This window comes from Sorex fumeus, unplaced genomic scaffold (genome assembly GCF_029834395.1).
Source record: "Sorex fumeus unplaced genomic scaffold, SorFum_2.1 ptg000037l, whole genome shotgun sequence".
In the NCBI taxonomy this organism is placed as follows: Eukaryota; Metazoa; Chordata; class Mammalia; order Eulipotyphla; family Soricidae; genus Sorex; species Sorex fumeus.
Genome location: NW_026606094.1, coordinates 28,562,359 through 28,580,751, shown reverse-complemented (window position 1 = coordinate 28,580,751; position 18,393 = coordinate 28,562,359). Strand labels below are relative to the sequence as shown.

General features: G+C 39.5%; 1 protein-coding gene across 1 annotated transcript in view; it reads right to left on the bottom strand.

Annotated features, from left to right (window-relative positions):
* FBXL13 (F-box and leucine rich repeat protein 13) overlaps window positions 1–18,393 on the bottom strand; it is a 219,903-nt gene that overhangs the window by 165,495 nt on the left and 36,015 nt on the right. The window lies entirely within an intron of this gene.

Below are 18,393 nucleotides of genomic sequence, written 5' to 3'. Positions count from 1 at the left end.
TAAAGGGTGTTGGGAGGATCCTCCCAGGATGGGAGAAGCATGGTGAAAGTAGACTGTAGACCAAACATGATTGCCACTCAATGCCTCTCTTGCAAGCCACATAATCCAAAAGAAGAGAGAGAGAACAAAAGGGAATATCCTGCCACAGAGGCAGGGTGGGATGGGGGATGGGGTTGGGAGGGATGCTGGGACCCGTGGTGGTGGAGGATGGGCACTGGTGGAGGGATGGGTACTTGATCATTGTATAACTGAAACCCAAGCACAAAAATTTGTAAGTCTATAACTGTACCTCATGGTGTTTCACTAATATATATATATATATATATATATATATATATATATATATGCTGCCCCCGCGCCTGGGTGTTCCTTCCCGGAGTCCCTTGGAGGGGAGCGGGTTGAGCTTTCCTCCCCGCCCCGACCAGGGCTACGGCAGCCGAAGACCTCCAGGACCAGCCACCACCACGCTGAGACCACTCTCCGCACACATGAAGGTACTGGCAGAGGGACAAAGCCACGCGGGTTCCGGGGCCGAGACCTCCAAGCCTACTCGAATTGGAGTCGAGCATCTTCCACCCAGATCCTCCAAATTCCAGTAGGCGGGGGTCACACCCACCACCTGGCCCCCTGGCGCCGTGTAATCCCATCAGCGGCCAAGACTCAGAGACTATAAAATCCAGATCCCGGAACCGCGCGGCCGCATTTGCGGCCGCGCGACATCTTAACAAGACTTTTTTTTTTAATGACATCTTATTGTCTTATTCCTACTTTGGACAAACTTGCAGGCTATCGAATGTAGCCTGCCCACAGGGCAGAGTCTGGCAAACTCCCCGTGGCGTACCAAATATGTCAAATACCAGTAACAACGATGGGTCTCATTCTCCTAAAGAGCCGTGAATATAATCTCAGACGTTACTGGGGCCTGCTCGAGGCAATCGACGAATAACAGGATGATGAAATGAAATGAAAAAATATGAGCTGGAAAAATAGTACAGCAGGTAAAATGCTAACCTTGCACACAGAAAATCTGGGTTTGTTCCCTGGCACCCCATTTGGTTCCCTAAGCCCTGCCAGGAGTGATCCCTGAGTAGCAGAGCCAGGAGTAAGTCCTAAGCACTGATGGGTGTGGCACCCCAAAAAAATTGTTTTAAATAAGTGGGTTCTCTAAATAATGACAAGTATTTAACAAACTTTCAATAATTGTTTGCAGAACTGAACTGGATTCATTTTAATGATATAGGATTCATGGAAAAGATCAATTAAACCCATGTGGTTTCTATTTCTGGGGAAAAAAAGCTATAGTAGGAAATCTGGAAATTCTCTTGATAAGAAATGTCAGTAAATGCTAAAACAAACTTTCAAAATATTTCCTTAAAACTTCTTAATTTCAGCTTTCTTGAGGGAAAGCTGACATAGAATTTTACCATTAGAAGTGTTCATCATACTGATCTAATTAACATGTTATGTACCTCTCCGCTGGGTACAGACATCGGTTTGGCATCACACCTAGCAGTGCTCAGCTGTCAGAACCAAATGCATTTTCTCTCCAGCCCACTCCACAAATTTATCTTTTATTTTCTTTCTTTGTTTTCATCCTTTCTTCTTTTCTTCCTTTCTTTTTTGTGAGAATATTTAAGTTCTACATTTCTAGCAAATTGCAATGCTTCAGTACAATATTATCAACTCTCAACTATCACTTGATCACTTGACTTCCTGTTAATCGTCAATTTGCTCTAGCGGGCCAGTGATGTCTCTATCTGTCCCTGTCGCATGCTAGTGTAGCCCAATGGCGTCTGTTCATTCTAGGAACATGAAGAGCCTCAAACCGATTGTTCATGATCTTGATGAAGAAATGTGACCATCTGATAGGTGGGTGGCCACGTGGTCTTCTGACATCCCATGGAATCCAGTCGGTAACGGCTCTAGTCCAGCCGTCATCTCCAAGTCTCATTACTTGTCCAGCCCATCTGATTTTTGACACCTTGACAAACGAGACAGCGTCCCTGATTCTTGATCGTCGACGGAGGTCGGAACTCCGGATTCTTTCTCTCATTTGAGTGAAATGTAATACTCCAAGCATAGCTCTTTCAATTCCTCTTTGGGAGACCCGAATAGCGTTCTCATCCTGTTTGTGTAGGGCCCATGTCTCTGAGGCGTATGTTAACTATCAACTATAGTCACATGTTTTATACCCTCTTCAGACTTATTTTTCTCATAATTGAAACATTCTTTGCTAACAATTTCTTCTTAGCTTTCCCTATTCATAGCCTCTGACAGTCAATTTTCTACTTTACAAAACACATTTTCACTAAAGCAACTAGGTATTTTTAGAAGGGTATGAAAAATATCTATGGTCTCAGTCTTTATAAACTCAGGCTCATTTTAATTAATATGCTTTTTTATTCTTGCACTTTTTGTTAATTAAGATTTGACAATTTACAATATTGTTAGTGATGGTTTACCATGCACATTAATTCCAACATCACGTCCATTTCTAGTCCTCCCTTACACAAAGACCCCAGTGGCCTTCCCTTTTAATCTCCATCCCCAAACTCAATTCTGTGGGTCAGCTCTCCTACTGTGTTGCTTTTGGTCCTTTGTTGCTACCTTGCAGTAAATATTTAAGTCCTATTTATTAAATAGATAACTCTGTGTCTAACCCTTCCCTTCTGACTTCATTCAGCATATCCACTAGTTCCATCAATGTTGTGGTAAACTGTATAATTTCACTCTTTTTAGAGCTGTATAGTATTCTATTGTTTATATATACCACTTTTTGATCTATTCATCTATAAATGAATATCTTGGTTATTGTACTAAGCACTGAAATGAACATAGTTGTGCATATATCCTTTCAAATTAGTATTTTTATGTATTGGAGATAAAAGGCAAGAAGAGGTACTGATGCATCATATGGTAGTTATAGATATATTTTTTTGAGAGAGAGAGCTTGATATTGCTGTCCACAGAGGCTGAAGCAGATGACATTCCCATCAAAAGTGGACGAAGAAGTCCCTGAACACATCCAGGTATGGCCCTGGGGTTACCTCTAGCACTGTCATATCCTCAGGCCCTGGCATTGAATCATCTAACCTGGTTTTTCAAAAATCACCAGAAATGGTCCCCTAAGCTCCACTTGGGAGACCCCCAAAAAATATGGGCCTGGAGGTATTTCAGTGGTAGAGTTCTGGTTTTACAGACACAAAGCCATATGTTTAATTCCTGGCACAACCTCACATCCAAGATAAATCCAGGTACCACCACCATTTGGGTTCCCTGGTGCCAAAACAAAAGTGTAAGATTTAGAGCCCCACAATCTACACAAACATCAAGTGTGTGAGGGAAGAGAAGGCAGGCAAGGACATTTGAATTCTTTGTGTTAAATTTTATTTCTGAAGGTGGGTGGTGATAAGAAAAGTGTTCATGATGAGGTAAGAGATATAGTACAGCAAGTGGGGCTCTTGCCTTGTACACAGCTGATCTAGGTTCAATCCCTGGCACCCTATACTGGAGTAATTTCTGAGTGCAGAGTCAGATGTAACCCCTAAACATTGCCAGATTTTATAAAAAAAAAACCTGTTCATTATTTCTTTAAGTGCCTAAAATATTTAATTCTAATCACCTCATTTAAGAATGAAATACATGACAGCCCCCAGCTGCTGCCATGTAAACAGCTTTTTAGATTCATGACTAAATAAATCTCAAGAGAGAAGCAAGATGCACAAACTCATGGGCACACAATTCTCCTAGAAACTCTGGGAACTCTTGGCGGGTGGGAGGAGGGTTGAACTCCCACCCTGCCAAAGCCCTCACAGTCACACTCAAAATCCACAGCGGCTGCCATGCCAACAGACCAACTCCATGCTTCAGGATTGATCTCTGCAGAGACACCAAACCAACAAAAATTCCAAGGACACTAGTTTCCGGGTTGAAAACTCTGGGGTCTTTACAGCGTGGGGGCAGGCAGTCTCCCCCAACAATCCCCCACCCCCCACCTCCTGGTTACTCCAAGAAGCCCAAGAATCCACACCCACATCCTTTTGTCACATAAAACTCATCCATTGGCCCTGTTCTACAGATCCTGGAGTTCCTAGAGCATGCGGCTGCATATACAGCCATAAGATGCCTCCAAATTCCACAGTACCTATAGGAGCACACTAAATAATATGGGAAAGTAACATGAAGCCAACGAAGCTCAATAAAAAAAATAACACAAAAGGCTCAACTAGCAACAACAGCTTTGTAGCCCCTCAGACAAATGACTTAATGAACCCATGTGAGATATAACAATTTCCATAAGTTTTCTTTTAATTAAGTATTTTTGATAATTCCATTAGCCATTTAGTTGTAACAAGCAATATAAAACAAATTATTTTGTGCCTGCTAAGAGGGCAGACCTAAGAAGTGACTGGAACAATGAGGATAATGATAGTAGGAAGGTAACACTGGTGATAGAATTGGTGCTGGAATATTGAATACCCTTAAAAACTGTATTATGAACAACTTTGTAAATGATGATGTTTAAATAAAGTAATAAATAAATACCTAGGAGTATAGTTAATTTATCAGGTGCAAGATTAGTATGTCTGGACTGGGAAGTACATGCTTTGCATGAGGGAATCTAGGATTTGATTCCCAGCACTACATGGTCCCCTGATTTCCACTGGGAGTGCCACCCCCCACACAAAAAATAAAAATAAATTGTTTTCAAGCCTAGAACACTAATATACTGAAAGCTCCAAAGTATTACTGAAAAAAATTAAATAAGTGGCAACATTCTGGTTATGGATTGGAAAATATAATAAAAGGAATTAAATTGAATCTGAAATCTGCTCACAAATCTCTACAGCAAACAAACATACACTGGTTCATAAACATTAGACCCATCAATCCTTAGCCCCATCATGCAAGTCAGGAAACCGAAGAGCAGAGAGATTAAATTATATGCAGTAGATAATATAAGTGTCTTTGCCCTGGTTGCTATAACAAAATACCTTAGCCTGGAAAACTTTATTTCTCAGAGTTCTAGAGTTTGGGAAGTCCAAGACCAAGGTACTGGGAGATTTTGTTCTTGGCAATAGTTTTCTTCCTGGCTTACAGATGGCTATCTCACTATGTCTCACATAGCAGAAAGAAGGCATCTCTGGCATCTCTACTTCTCCTTCTAAAGCCATATAACCTGACTTAAAACTAATTACTATCTCAAGTCACCTCCCCAATACTTTCCCACTGGGTTTAGTTGAAACTTTAATATATGGGTTATGAACACTCAGTCTATGATACTAGTTATCCAGAGCTGGATTTCATTCTTTGGCTGTCTAAATTTAGGATTAGTTTCTCTACACACTTTGCTCCAAAACTTTACCCCATTTTAGAATATTACACTGCTCCTGCCTAAGACGAGGTTTATTTATAGAACATTCTAACAAATAAAACTTAATCCCAACAACATAAACTCTATTTTAAACATTTCCCCAAATGTGCACAAGAAAAATCATTGGACATTTTTCATTCAAAAACCGCCTGAGGGTTTATAATGACAATGTCTCTCACTTTTCCTAACAAATTCCCTTAAGAGACATCAAAATTTTTCAAACACCCATTTAAAGCAAAATTTGTCCAAATGTATACTAAGTTGTTTAATGACAGCATTCTCTTCATCTAAAATTAAAATGGAAATTTGACCAATACAAAATCTAAAATTTTCTATTCCAGAAGAGAAAGAAATATTTTAAAATCCCATTCAAGACTACACGTCAAAAAACCAAGTACTTAAGAATAAGCTTAGCAAATGAAAGGCTTACACAAAGAGAACTATAAAGCACTACAAAGAAAGAAAGAAAGAAAGAAAGAAAGAAAGAAAGAAAGAAAGAAAGAAAGAAAGAAAGAAGGAAGGAAGGAAAGAAGGAAAGAAGGAAAGAAAGAAAGGAAGGAAGGAAGGAAGGAAGGAAGAAAGAAAGAAAGAAAGAAAGAAAGAAAGAAAGAAAGAAAGAAAGAGAAAGAAAGAAAGAAAGAAAGGAAGGTAAAGAAAATGGAAATACATCCCCTGTTTTTGGATTAGAGAGCTTAATATAACCAAAACGACAGTCCTATCCAAAACATGATACAGATTTGACGTAATCCCTATAAAAATACCCATGACATAGACCAAATGGTACTGAAATTTATAAAAAGAACTCTGAAATTTATAAAAAGATTTATAAAAAGAGCAATAGAACTCTCCAAATAGCCAAAGAAATCCTAGAGGAAAAAAAGAAGATGGGAGGCTTTTCTTTCCCCAACTTTAAATTATATTTTAAAACTATATAACGAAGACAGCATAGACTAAAATAAAAATAAACTATTAGACCAGAAAAATAAGAGTTAGAGTCAAGAAACAGACACTCAGATACATGGATACTTAACTAATCTTTGACAAAGGAGCAAAGAGTATGAAGTGGAGCAAGAAAAATCTCTTTAACAAATGGTAATGGGAAAACTGGTCATTTAGATGTTTTTAAAAATTAACTCTCCAGTCCAGCCTTTTGAGCATTCTTCAATAAACTAGAAATTGAGCTTCCATATGACTCAGCAAAAACGCTTCTTAGAATATACTCTGGGGGCACAAAAACACAAACCAGAAAAGCAATCTGCACACCTTTGTTCATTACAGCACTATTCATCGTAGCCAGAATCTTGAAACAACCTGGGTGCCTGAGAACAGATAACTGGATAAAGAAACTGTGGTACATCTACACAATGGAATGCTACACAGCTGCTAGGAAAAATAAAGTCATTTATTTCACTTATAAGTGGATGGATAAGGAGAGTATCACACTAAGTGAAACAAGTCAGAAGGCGAGGGTCAGATGCAGAATAAACAGAATAAATTTTATATTCTACAAAAGAGACTTACTCATTTGTGGAATATAAAAAAAATACATAGTATGAGACTAATACCCAAGGACAGTAGAAACAAGGGTCAGAAGGACTGGTCCACGGGTGGAAGCCTGCCTCAAGGGCTGGGGGATAGAAGAGGGATCACTAAGACAATGATAGTTGGAAATGATCACTCTGGATAAGAACTGTGTGCTGAAAGTAGGTAAAGGAACAAATATTCCCATGGGGTATATTACAAGAAGTGATATTGCTGGGTCATATGGAAGCTCAATTTCTAGTTTGTTGAGGAATGCTAAGTACTTCAGTGCTTGCAATGGTATATACTGTAAACCATAATGTCCAAAAGGAGAAAGACAGAAAGAAGAAAAATTCCTGCTGTGGAGGCAAAAAAGAAACATTTCTGCCATGGAGGCAGGCCGTAGGGGGTGAGGGATGACCCAGATAAACTGGAGACATTGGTGGTGGGAAATGTAAGCTGGAGGATGGATGGGTGTTGGAACATTGTATGACTGAAATTTGATAATGAACAGCTTTGTAACTATGTAACTCACAGTGATTCAATTAAAAAAAACTCAGACCCTGTCTCATAATTAAAGACCTCAATATTAGACATGAATCCATAAATTATATGAAGAAAAACATAGGCCTAACCCTTCATGACACTGAATCTTCAGTGACTCATTTCCACTGGTTAAGCAAAAGAGAGCAAAGATAAGCAAGTGGGATTACATCAAATTAAGAAACTTCTGCACTGCAAAAGTAACAATGTCTAGGGGAAAAATACACCCCACAAACTGGGAGAAAATATTTTCTCATTTCTCATTACTGACAAAGAGCTACTATCCAAGATATATAAAGCACTTGTAAAACTTAACAAGTAAAACAACCCCATCTCAAAAAATGGAGAAGGAGTGAACTGATAACTTCCTCAAAGACATGCAAATGAATAATAGATGTATGGAAAAAACACTCTCCATCACTTATCAGAGCCAGTGAGCCTGGCACCCATCAAAAAGAACAAAAACAACCAGTGTTGTTGTGGCTATAAAAACGAACTTTCATCCACTACTTGTGGGAATGTCTTATGTTCCAATTCCTTCCTTCCTTCCTTTCTTCCTTCCTTCCTTCCTTTTATTCCTTTCTTTCTCTCTCTCATACACACACACAGACATACACACTTTCTCTCTTTCTGTTTCCTTTTGGGCATTATGGTTTACAATACAGATACTGAAATGTTACCATGTATATCCCTTTACCTACTTTCAACAGTCAGTTTTTATCCAGAATAATCATTTCTAACTATTATTGTCATATTGATCCCTTCTCTATCCTAACTGCCCTTTGCCCCATACATACTTGTGGCAAGCTTCCAACCACAGTCCAGTTCTTGTGGCCCCTGTTTCACTTGGCCTTGAATATTTGTCTCATACTATTATTTACATCCCACAAATGAGTGCAGCCATTCTATATCTATATTCTATATCTGTCCCTCTCCTTCTCATTCATTACACTCAGCATGATATTCTCCATGTCCATCCATTTATAAGAAAATTTTATTATTTCATCTTTCCTAATAGCTGCATATGTTCCATTGTGTACCATAGTTAATCCTTAGACAATGTCATCAGTAATGCTTTTATGAGGATGTTTGATGAGATCAAAATAATTCTAACACAGGTAGTCAGCAAAGCACAAGAAATATGAGAGTCTAAATGAAAAAACTATTACAATCAGAAATGACAGACAGGAAGAAAATCATAGGCGATATATTTTTTAAGTCAACACAAGCTCTGAATAGCAGACTAACAGAAGCTGAGCAAAAAAGAGAAAACCGCAGGAAATTCCAGAAGGTGGGGAAAAAATCTGAAAAGAAATTAACAGCATACCAGAGATCTATAGGATGAGTTCAATAAGAACAATATAAAAGAATCATCGAAATCCCTGAAGAACAGGAATGCAAATATGATTGAGAAACAAGAGTCAAAGAAATCATCAATAAGAACTTCCCAGTGAAGGGGAAGGGGAAGGGTGATGGGAGGGAAACTGGGGACACCATTGCTAGGAAATGTATACTGGTAGAGAGATGGGTGTTGGAACACTGCATGACTAAAACCTGATCATGAACAGTTTGTAAGGGTTTAATCTCACAGTGATTGAATTTTTAAAAAAAATTTTTTTAACTACCAGAGTTAGGGGTAAAGGCAGCTCAGATAGAGAAGGGAGTACCAAATAAAGGGTGTTGGGAAGATCGGCCCAGGATAGGAGATGCATGCTGAAAGTAGACTATGGACCGAACATGATTGCCACTCAATTCCTCTTTTGCAAACCACAGCACCCAAAAGGAGAGAGAGAACAAAAGGGAGTGCCCTGTCACAGAGGCAGGGTGGAATGGGGGTTGGGGGGTGGGAGAGATACTGGGATCAGTGGTGGTGGAGAATGGGCACTGGTGGAGGGATGGGTACTCGATCATTGTATAACTGAAACCCAAGCACAAAAATTTATAAGTCTACAACTGTACCTCATGGGTTTCACTAATAAAAATTTTAAAATAAATAAAAGAAAAACTACCAGAGTTGAGGATTACAGGCACCAAAATCCAAGAAGCCAGAAGAGTCTCAGTGAAAATTGACCCATTTAGGAAACCCCCATGATTCAAAATGACAAAATACAAACATAGAGACAGAAAACTGAATATATAAAGATAAAAAAATTTTAAAAAATAGTAACTTATATACAAAGGAAAGTCCATAAGAAGTAAAGCATATCTACCAAATGAGACTCTATGAATCAGAAGAATATGGAAAAATATAGTATACAAACTCAATGAAACGAATACCTCACCTAAAATACTCTATGATTTGAAGAAACTATACAGAGCTTCACAAACAGTTAACACCTTAGGGAATTTATAGCTATGAAACCAATTTTGAAAGAAGCATTAAAATATCTCCTTTACAGGACAGGAAAAACTTCCCATCATGTGGCATTGAGTATGGCACTCACTAACAGTGATTATGATTATCCCTACTAGATTAAGAAAGGTTAAACATCTACAGAATTTAATCATCACAAATTGACTTTTCTTTATTTGTTTTCTATTTTCCATTCCTTTATTGGACCAAGTAATACGAAATAAATTTGTTATATGCCTGCCAAGGGTTCAGTCTGGGGCATAGGAGGGAATCTAGATGGGGATTTGAGGTAGTGGGGGGTAGTGGAGAATTTAAAATACAACACCTAGGGCTGGAGAAATAGCACAGTGGGTAGGGTGTTTGCCTTGCACACGACTGATCCGGGTTCGATTCCCAGCATCCCATATGGTTCCCTGAGCACCGCCAGGAGTAACTCCTGAGTGCAGAGCCAGGAGTAACCCCTGTGCATCGCCAGGTGTGACCCAAAAAGCAAAATAAAAATAAAAATAAAATAAAATAAAATACAACACCTAGACTGTTAGTAATTATCTTGGTATGCATCCCTAAAGTAAGATACTACATAAAGTTATTGGTTTCAATTCAAAAAATCTTTTTTAGTTTTTGCACCATACCCAATGAACTGAGGTTGGCAGCATACAGGGCAAATGTCTTAACACCTATATTATCTCTTTGGCCCTAGGGTCTCCATTTCTTACATTGAAAACACTCCTAGTTTTCTGCTTCCTCCATTTGTCCCTGAATTTGGTCCAGATACATAGAACCAATATATATTTTTATAACAATATATGAACATGTATCTGTTCATACGTATTGTATCACTATAAACAACTGGTTTCCATAATGATAAAATGTAAACTACAGTGAGCAAACTGAAGTCTCCAGAGTCATTCCAGTGTGAGACCCAGGGCCTAAGAACCAAAATAGTCCATGGCGTAGCTCCACACACAGAGTCTGAGCTGTTCTCAGAAGACCAGGAGGATTCTCTAATTTATTTTCAATCTACTCAGGGGTCCACAGATTTGGTGAGGCTTGCTTACACCAAGGAGTATCATCTGCTTTCAGTTTAGTTAATGCACAACTGAATCCCATGAGGAAATATACTCACAGACATCCTCAAAAATAATGTTCAATATCTGGGCAATCATGACTCTTTAAGTGGACACCTAAAATTAACCACCACAGTCCACAGCTGATTTTCTAAGCCTTTCTCGAGTCATGAGTTATTCTTAATTTCAGTAAGTCATTAAGACTCACCCTTTGGAACTATAAGAAAAAAATTTAAATCCTGTCAAATATTCATTTATTCTCAGGGTTTATGTGATATGAACACACTATCTAATCTATTTTTGTATGGATGTCACACCTCACTGCTGGGGGAAGGAGACCATGCAGTACCTGAAATTTAACTCAAAGCATCATTTCAAACTGATGTATTTTTGTGTTTGGGGGTTTGATGGCAAAAAGTGGGATCACTGGGTCACATGAAAGCTCAATTACTTCTTTTAGGCTTTTATTTTACATATTTTAAAAATTATATGTAATTATACAAAATATAATATTAAAAATGCAATATGTAACATAAAAATGTATACACAATTAAAATATTTACTATAAATATACTACTTATTATAGGTAAATTTAAAATATAGTATGTGTTTAATATAATAAAGGTATTTATATGTAAAATACTTTTGCATATTTTACATGTGTAGCATGGGCAAAAGTATTTTATATATTAAGTAAACATTTTTCATACTATTTCACATGTAAGTCATAGAATAAATAAGGCAAACTTATCCTAAAAAAAATCTTTGTGGTGAAATTTATATTTAACTGGATACCCTGTGTTTTTATTTGCTGTCAACCCTAATCTGAATTGGGGCCATTCATCACTTGCTCTGCTCTTATTTCTCCTTTATTTTCATATAGAAAGCCTCAATGCCTATCTGATCCCATGTCTGATCACCATCCTGTCACTAAGATCCCCACATGTTGACAGTTCCCATGGCCCATCACTATGCTGAATTCGCTCATGCTCACCAGCTGGCTTGCATGTGGGCATCTGGCCAAATCCTGGAGGTTATGCCCTACAGACACAGCTCTGTGACAGTCTGTTCCTTACTCCCCCCACCCAAAATTTGCACCATTTTTGTGTTCATGCTCCTGACTGAGAGTTCCCCAAGCATAACCCCCAGTTTCATCTTCCATACACTATTAAACCTTGTGAGAAACTGGAATAGTAAAACATTAAAAAAAAATCAGATGCAGACAGGCATGTCATAACTCAGCACAGCAAAACGAGTCCAAGAACGGGGTGAGGACAGATTCAGCGTTCAACATTTTTTCAACATGAATAAGACTGTAAGTGTCATGATTATCAAATCAGTGAATTCCAGAAGGCTAGACAACATAGCTAGCCCACTAAATATTGGAATCAGACACAAAGTCAACAAGATAGAACTGAACAAGAACCACAAGGACTATTACGTCCAGCAGGGACCCAATATAAAGCTGCTGACCGGCAGTTCAGAGAAAGAAGTCAACATTTGGTGCAACACAAATTCAAGTATATTATTTTATCCTTTATGGAGATAGGCGGAAATGACTTAGGTTCAAACAAACCCCATTTTAATTCTTGTTCTTAATACCACAACCAGGAACCAAGCTATGAGCCAACTCTCTAACCCCTTAATATAAAAGTAGGTATAACACCAAACACACTCAAAAATCAACTCATATTGAACTTGACCTACTACTTGGTGAATCATATACTGAAACACTGTAAATTTCAACTGTTCTCTTTCTATAGAAATTCAGAAGAAAGGAGATTTTCAGGTTTGTGTACTAACACTTGGGCTTTTCGTGGTTTTTTATTGAATCACCATAGATAAAGTCACAAAACTTTCATGATGGGGTTTCAGTCATACAATGTTCCAATCCAATACCCATCCCTCCACCAGTGTACATTTCCCACCACCAATATCCCCCCAATCTCTCCTGCCATCCTCACCCCAGACTGCCTTTATGGAAGGCAATTTTCTTCTCTCTCTCTCTCTCTCTCTCTCTCTCTCTCTCTCTCTCTCTCTCTCTCTCTCTCTCTCCTTTTGGGCATTATGGTTTGAAATGTAGATATTGAGAGGCCACCATGTTTGGTCCTTTACCCACCTTCAGATGTGTGCTAACATTTGAATCCTTACGTAGTATTTACATGGCAAGACCCACAGTAGAAGTTGCTAATCACCAGAATCCACACAAACCCCACCTGAGAACTCATAAGCCTAAAGGAATAAGATCAATTCATAAAAAAGTCAGATAGATAGATAGATAGATAGATAGATAGATAGAGTTAGGAAATGGGCTGAGAACAGCTGGAGATTTAGGGCAATAATTGAGGGGGTCAGAGAGATTTTACAGGGATTATTGTGCTTACCGTGCATGTGCCCAACTCTGATTTAATACTTGGCATCACGTAGAGTAGTTCGCAGAGCCCCACCAGTGGCTTAGAGCCAGGAGAAGCCATGGTACATGGCTGGGTGTGATCCCTCACCCCCCCCCCAAAAAAATCAAATAAAAATTAAAAAGAACTGAAGACACCTGCTGAATTCTAATGCAGACCATCCTTAGAGGTGCCACTGGAAAGCCACACTTGAAGACCCTCATGTCAGGACTAGGTCAAATACCACGAAGCTTCTGCCTCAAGCAACAGGCAACACAGAGAGAATAATTGCAGTGGCCAGCGCATTCTCGAGCCCAACACTATTTCTTGGTTATGTGAACTGCGAGAGACCTCTTGCACAACCCAAGAGCAGGGATGAAAGTAAAGGGTTGAATTTCCTGAATGAGAATCCACGTACTGTCAAATGGGTGGGAACATAAAGCAGATGGACCTGCTGCAAGGGAGTAAACAACTGTGACATTTTCTTTCATCCAAATACTAGGGAACATAATCCACACTCTCCACACACACATACAAAACGCCTTATCCAGTCCAATAGACTCAACTGAAATCCAATCCTGCCACTGTGATTAAATCCCCTTCTCGAATGCATTGATTCTTTCCTTTGAAAAACAGAAAATAACTATTTCATAAAGCATTGGAGAAGGATCGTAAGATAACTTGTAGTAAATATCCTAACACAGTTTTTAGGGTAGTGTTGTTAAATGTTATGCAAATTAAAATTTTAGGGTGATAAGGAAGAGCTGAGGGGCTTAGGGTACATGCCTTGCAAGCATGTGATCATAAGTTCAAGTTCAAATCCCCAGTGTCCCACTCATGCCACATGAAATGGCAGCAGCTCTGCGGTCTACAATCCCCAGCATTGCAAGTGATTTCAGGCTTTACCAGACACAGCCAGGGGTGTCTAAGTACAGAAAGGTATGGTGCAACCCCTGGATTGGTGTCAGGATGTGAAACAATTGGGAAGTGTGTCTATGAGCATCACGGTGACTAGCAGCGAGCACTGCAAGCAGAGCTCACATGCCTTATCTCAGGATGTGAACCTCAGCAACTGAGGCAGTGCAAGCCTCAGTGAGCACATAACTTAGGATACAGGAACCATCACCTGATGTTTCAGTACATATAAATATGTACAAGCATGGGCTGGAGAGATAGCACAGCAGGTAGGGCATTTGCCTTGCACATAGCCAAACCGGGTTCGATTCCCAGCATCCTCTGAGCACTGCCAGGAGTGATTCCTGAGTGCATGAACCAGGAGTAACCCCTGTGCATTGTCAGGTGTGACCCCCCAAAAAAAAGGACAAGCAGTGTGGCTCTGCGTGTGCCAATTCCCAGTTAAAATAACAACCAAGGGTTGTTACTTCTAGAAGAACTGTCTGCTTCTATTTTTAAAACCAGTTACTTATGTCTGTGATCACGGGAGAGGCTAGGGAGAGCCGGCTCTCCCTCTCACTGCCCGCATTTGGTGGTCTAGACCCGCTCGCCCACCCAGCTCGGCCAAGGCCATAGGTGGACGAAGGAGGAATGAGGGCCAAGCTGGTTGATGATCAGTTGCCTTTTATTCCATCCTCCCCACGCTCCTGTTCCAATCTCAGTAAGCTCCCCATTCTAGTCTCACACTATCCCTCATTTCCCTCTCCTCTAGTCTCTCCGTGCTCCCTCTCACAGTCGTGTCTCTCATCTCTTCAAGCACCTGCTCCTGCATTCTTCCCCTACATTCTTCTCCCTCTGCCTCCCTTGCTAGTCTCTCTGCACTCCATCTTGCTGCCCTGGTCTATCTCTTGTTTCTATCCAACTCCCTGCATTGGACTAGACACCACGCCCCATCCGGTAGCACAATTAACATATGAAAGCCCTTCTTCCACTCAAGGGCAAAATACCACTTAGGAGTGTTTTTCCCCTCCTTAGTCCAATAACTTAATTAACATCTTAAAGGTAAAGGTAAAAGGTAAAGGCCCTCCCGTTGATCATCGATTTGCTCCAGCAGGCCCAGTAACATCTCCATTGGAGACTTTGTTGTTACTGTGTTTGGCATATCGAATATGTCACCAGGGAGCTTGCCAGGCTCTGCCGTGCGGGCGAGATACTCTCGGTAGCTTGCCGAGCTCTCCGAGAGGGGCAGAGGAATCGAACTCGGGTCGGCCATGTTGGCTGCGTGCAAGGCAAATGCCCTACCGGTGTGCTATCGCTCCAGCCCTAATTAACATCTTAATTAACATTTTCATTCTACTTCTTTAATATTAGTTATTTGTATGGACACAGTAAGAGATACATTGAGCTTGTAGGGTGGCTCTCCTGGGAACTACATTGCTCAGGCCGGATTAATCATTCCTAACCCTAGCAGGGTCTGAATCTAATTATTATTTGTTAGATCATGACAGGATTTGTCCATGACCATGCTCTTAAAACTTATAGTTAAGTATTATGTCACTTTGGCCAGGCTTATTTCTATATCAGGCCCATTTTGATTTTCACATGGGGGTTTCTTTTTGTTCTCCCTGATGCTATTCTAGTGCTCATTCTTCAAGAAAGCACCTTTGCCTCCGGAGTTAACTGATCTCTGATGACCCAACAAGGGCAAGTAAAGCAGGAGGAGAACAGCCTTCCAGGGACAGCTTTTGGTCATACCATTGCCAATGAATTTAAGCCCAGTGAACAGAAACCTCCTGAATGGAAACACAAGGTCTGAACAATGTGGCCCTCAACAGAATTTCTCCATTTCCAGCCTAACTGACCTGCCCAATCACCCCTAAAATGTTTTTCCCAGTTTCATGGCTCTACTTTTCTCTCTCTTGATTCTTGCAACAAACCACAGGATTGGTCTCTATACTGAAATACTCTAATATATTTCTCTTGGCATAATACCCCCAAGATACATCCATGTTATCATAAACAGCAAGATCTCATTTTTTATGACTGAATAATATTCTCTATTATTGTATATGTGTATGCTTCTGTATATTTACATGCATATTATATATATGGCAGCTGACCTCCACTACCAACTGCTGCCATGCTCCAGACTGCTTTCCACACACTCAGGCAGAGCCTCAAATATGAGTGAACATATTCCTGGACCGCACAGCCACACATCATAAGACACTTCCTACCTATTTTCCATAATTACCACACATTTGATGGGGTTCAGACAGTAGACAACAAATCATAGAGGGAAATATATATATGTGTGTGTATATATATACATATATATATATATATATATCGGAGAGCCCAGTAAGCCATCGAGAGTATCCTGCCCACATGGCAGAGTCTGGCAAGCTACCCATGGCATATTTAATATGCCAAAAACAGTAACAATAACGGGTCTCATTCCCCTAATCCTGAAAGAGCCTCCAATACAGCAGCATTGGGAGAGACGAGTAAGGAGAGGCTGCTAAAATCTCAGGGCTGGGACTAATGGAGATGTTACTCATGCCCGCTTGAGAAAATTGATGAACAACAGGATGACAGTGATACAGTGATATATATATGTGGTATATATGTGCATACAATATAATCTTACCAATCATAAAATAGACACCATAAATTTTTCTCCTTTGCTTTAAAATCTCGTCTATTCTATTCAATGCTGCAATAAGCATGGTGTTTCAGCATAGTGCTTCTGTTTCTATCTGCTATCATCCCAGAAATGTAATTGCTGAATAATACAGCAACTCTGTTTTTAATCTGAGAAACATTCATACTGCTTTCTGTAATGGTTGCACCAATTCATTCAGGCAAGGGTCCTTTTTTTTCCACACAGTCCTAAGTGTTTGTTATTCCTTTGATTTTTTCTGGTTTTATTTATGTATTTGGTTGCTGGAGGTGCAAGGGAGCTGAGGTATGGTGCCAGAGTTGGGAGGGGTCCACACACCTGCTGTAGTGCTCACGCCTGGTGGCAGTGCATCCCTCTCTTTTCAATCACAGTCATTCCAATAAGTGCCAGGGGAGAGTGCTATAAGGTTTCGATTTGTATTTCCCTGATGATTAGTAATACTAACTACCTTTTCTTGAAAACAAGTTTTCTACTATTTTTTTTTTTGGAGAAAATGTCTATTCAGAATGTCTGCCCAATATTTGATTGGGTTGTCTGCAGTTTTACTACTGAGTCATGTTTGAGTTTATGTATTTTCAATATAGATCCCTCATCAGCTAATTGATCTGCAAATAACTTCCCTATTCAGTAGGTCCTGCAGACTCATTTTATTAAGGCTTTCAGTTGCTGGCCTAAGAGTTTTTTTGCTTAGTGTAATCCCATTAGTTTACTTTCATTTTTATAGCCTTTTCCTTTGTTTTTCTTTTCTTTTCTTTTTGTTTCTTTTGTTTTGTTTCTGTTTGGGGGGTCATACTCAGCATGCTCAAGGGTTACTCCTGGCTCTGCACTCAGGAATTTTTCCTGGCTGTGCTTGAGGAACCATATGGGATAGTCTCTTGTTTTTCCTTTAAGCTTGTTCACCCTTTATTCTGATTTATTTCCTTCAGAGTACTTTATGCTGTATGACAACTTCTCATGTTTTGTTTATTTATCACTGATTAGTCACACTAAAAGTCCATAGAAGAAAAACTTATTTATCTAACCTACTGCTATTTACCAAAACTTAAAACAAAGTCTTCAACATTGTAAGCATTAAACATATTTGCTAAATAAATTAAATCTTATATATGCATATGCTAATTTCTTAGTTCTAAGGGTAAAGAAGTAATCAAAAACAGACATAATCCCTAAACTCAAAAAGGAAGTAGAGACAAAACAGTGGGAAATACAGACAAAAAGCAAGAACATTATTGCAAAGTAACAGCTATTTACAATGAGAAGTACTTTAAAGGGGGAAAAGAAGCTTAAAGCCAGGATTGATTTCAGATAGGTAATCAAGAGAAGTCCCTCTGATCGATTACATTTAAACTGAGATGTAAAGAAAGAGCTGGTTATGTTAATATTAAAGTGAAATCATGGGCCAGGGTGATAGTTCAGTAGATAGGGTGTTTGCCTTGCACATGGCCCACCTGGATTCAATCACCAGCATCCCATATGGTTCCCTTAGTCCCTCCTGGAGTAATTCCCTCCCTCAGAGCCAGGAGTTAGCCCTGAGTGCCATTAGGTGTAGCAGAAAATCACTTTAGGGT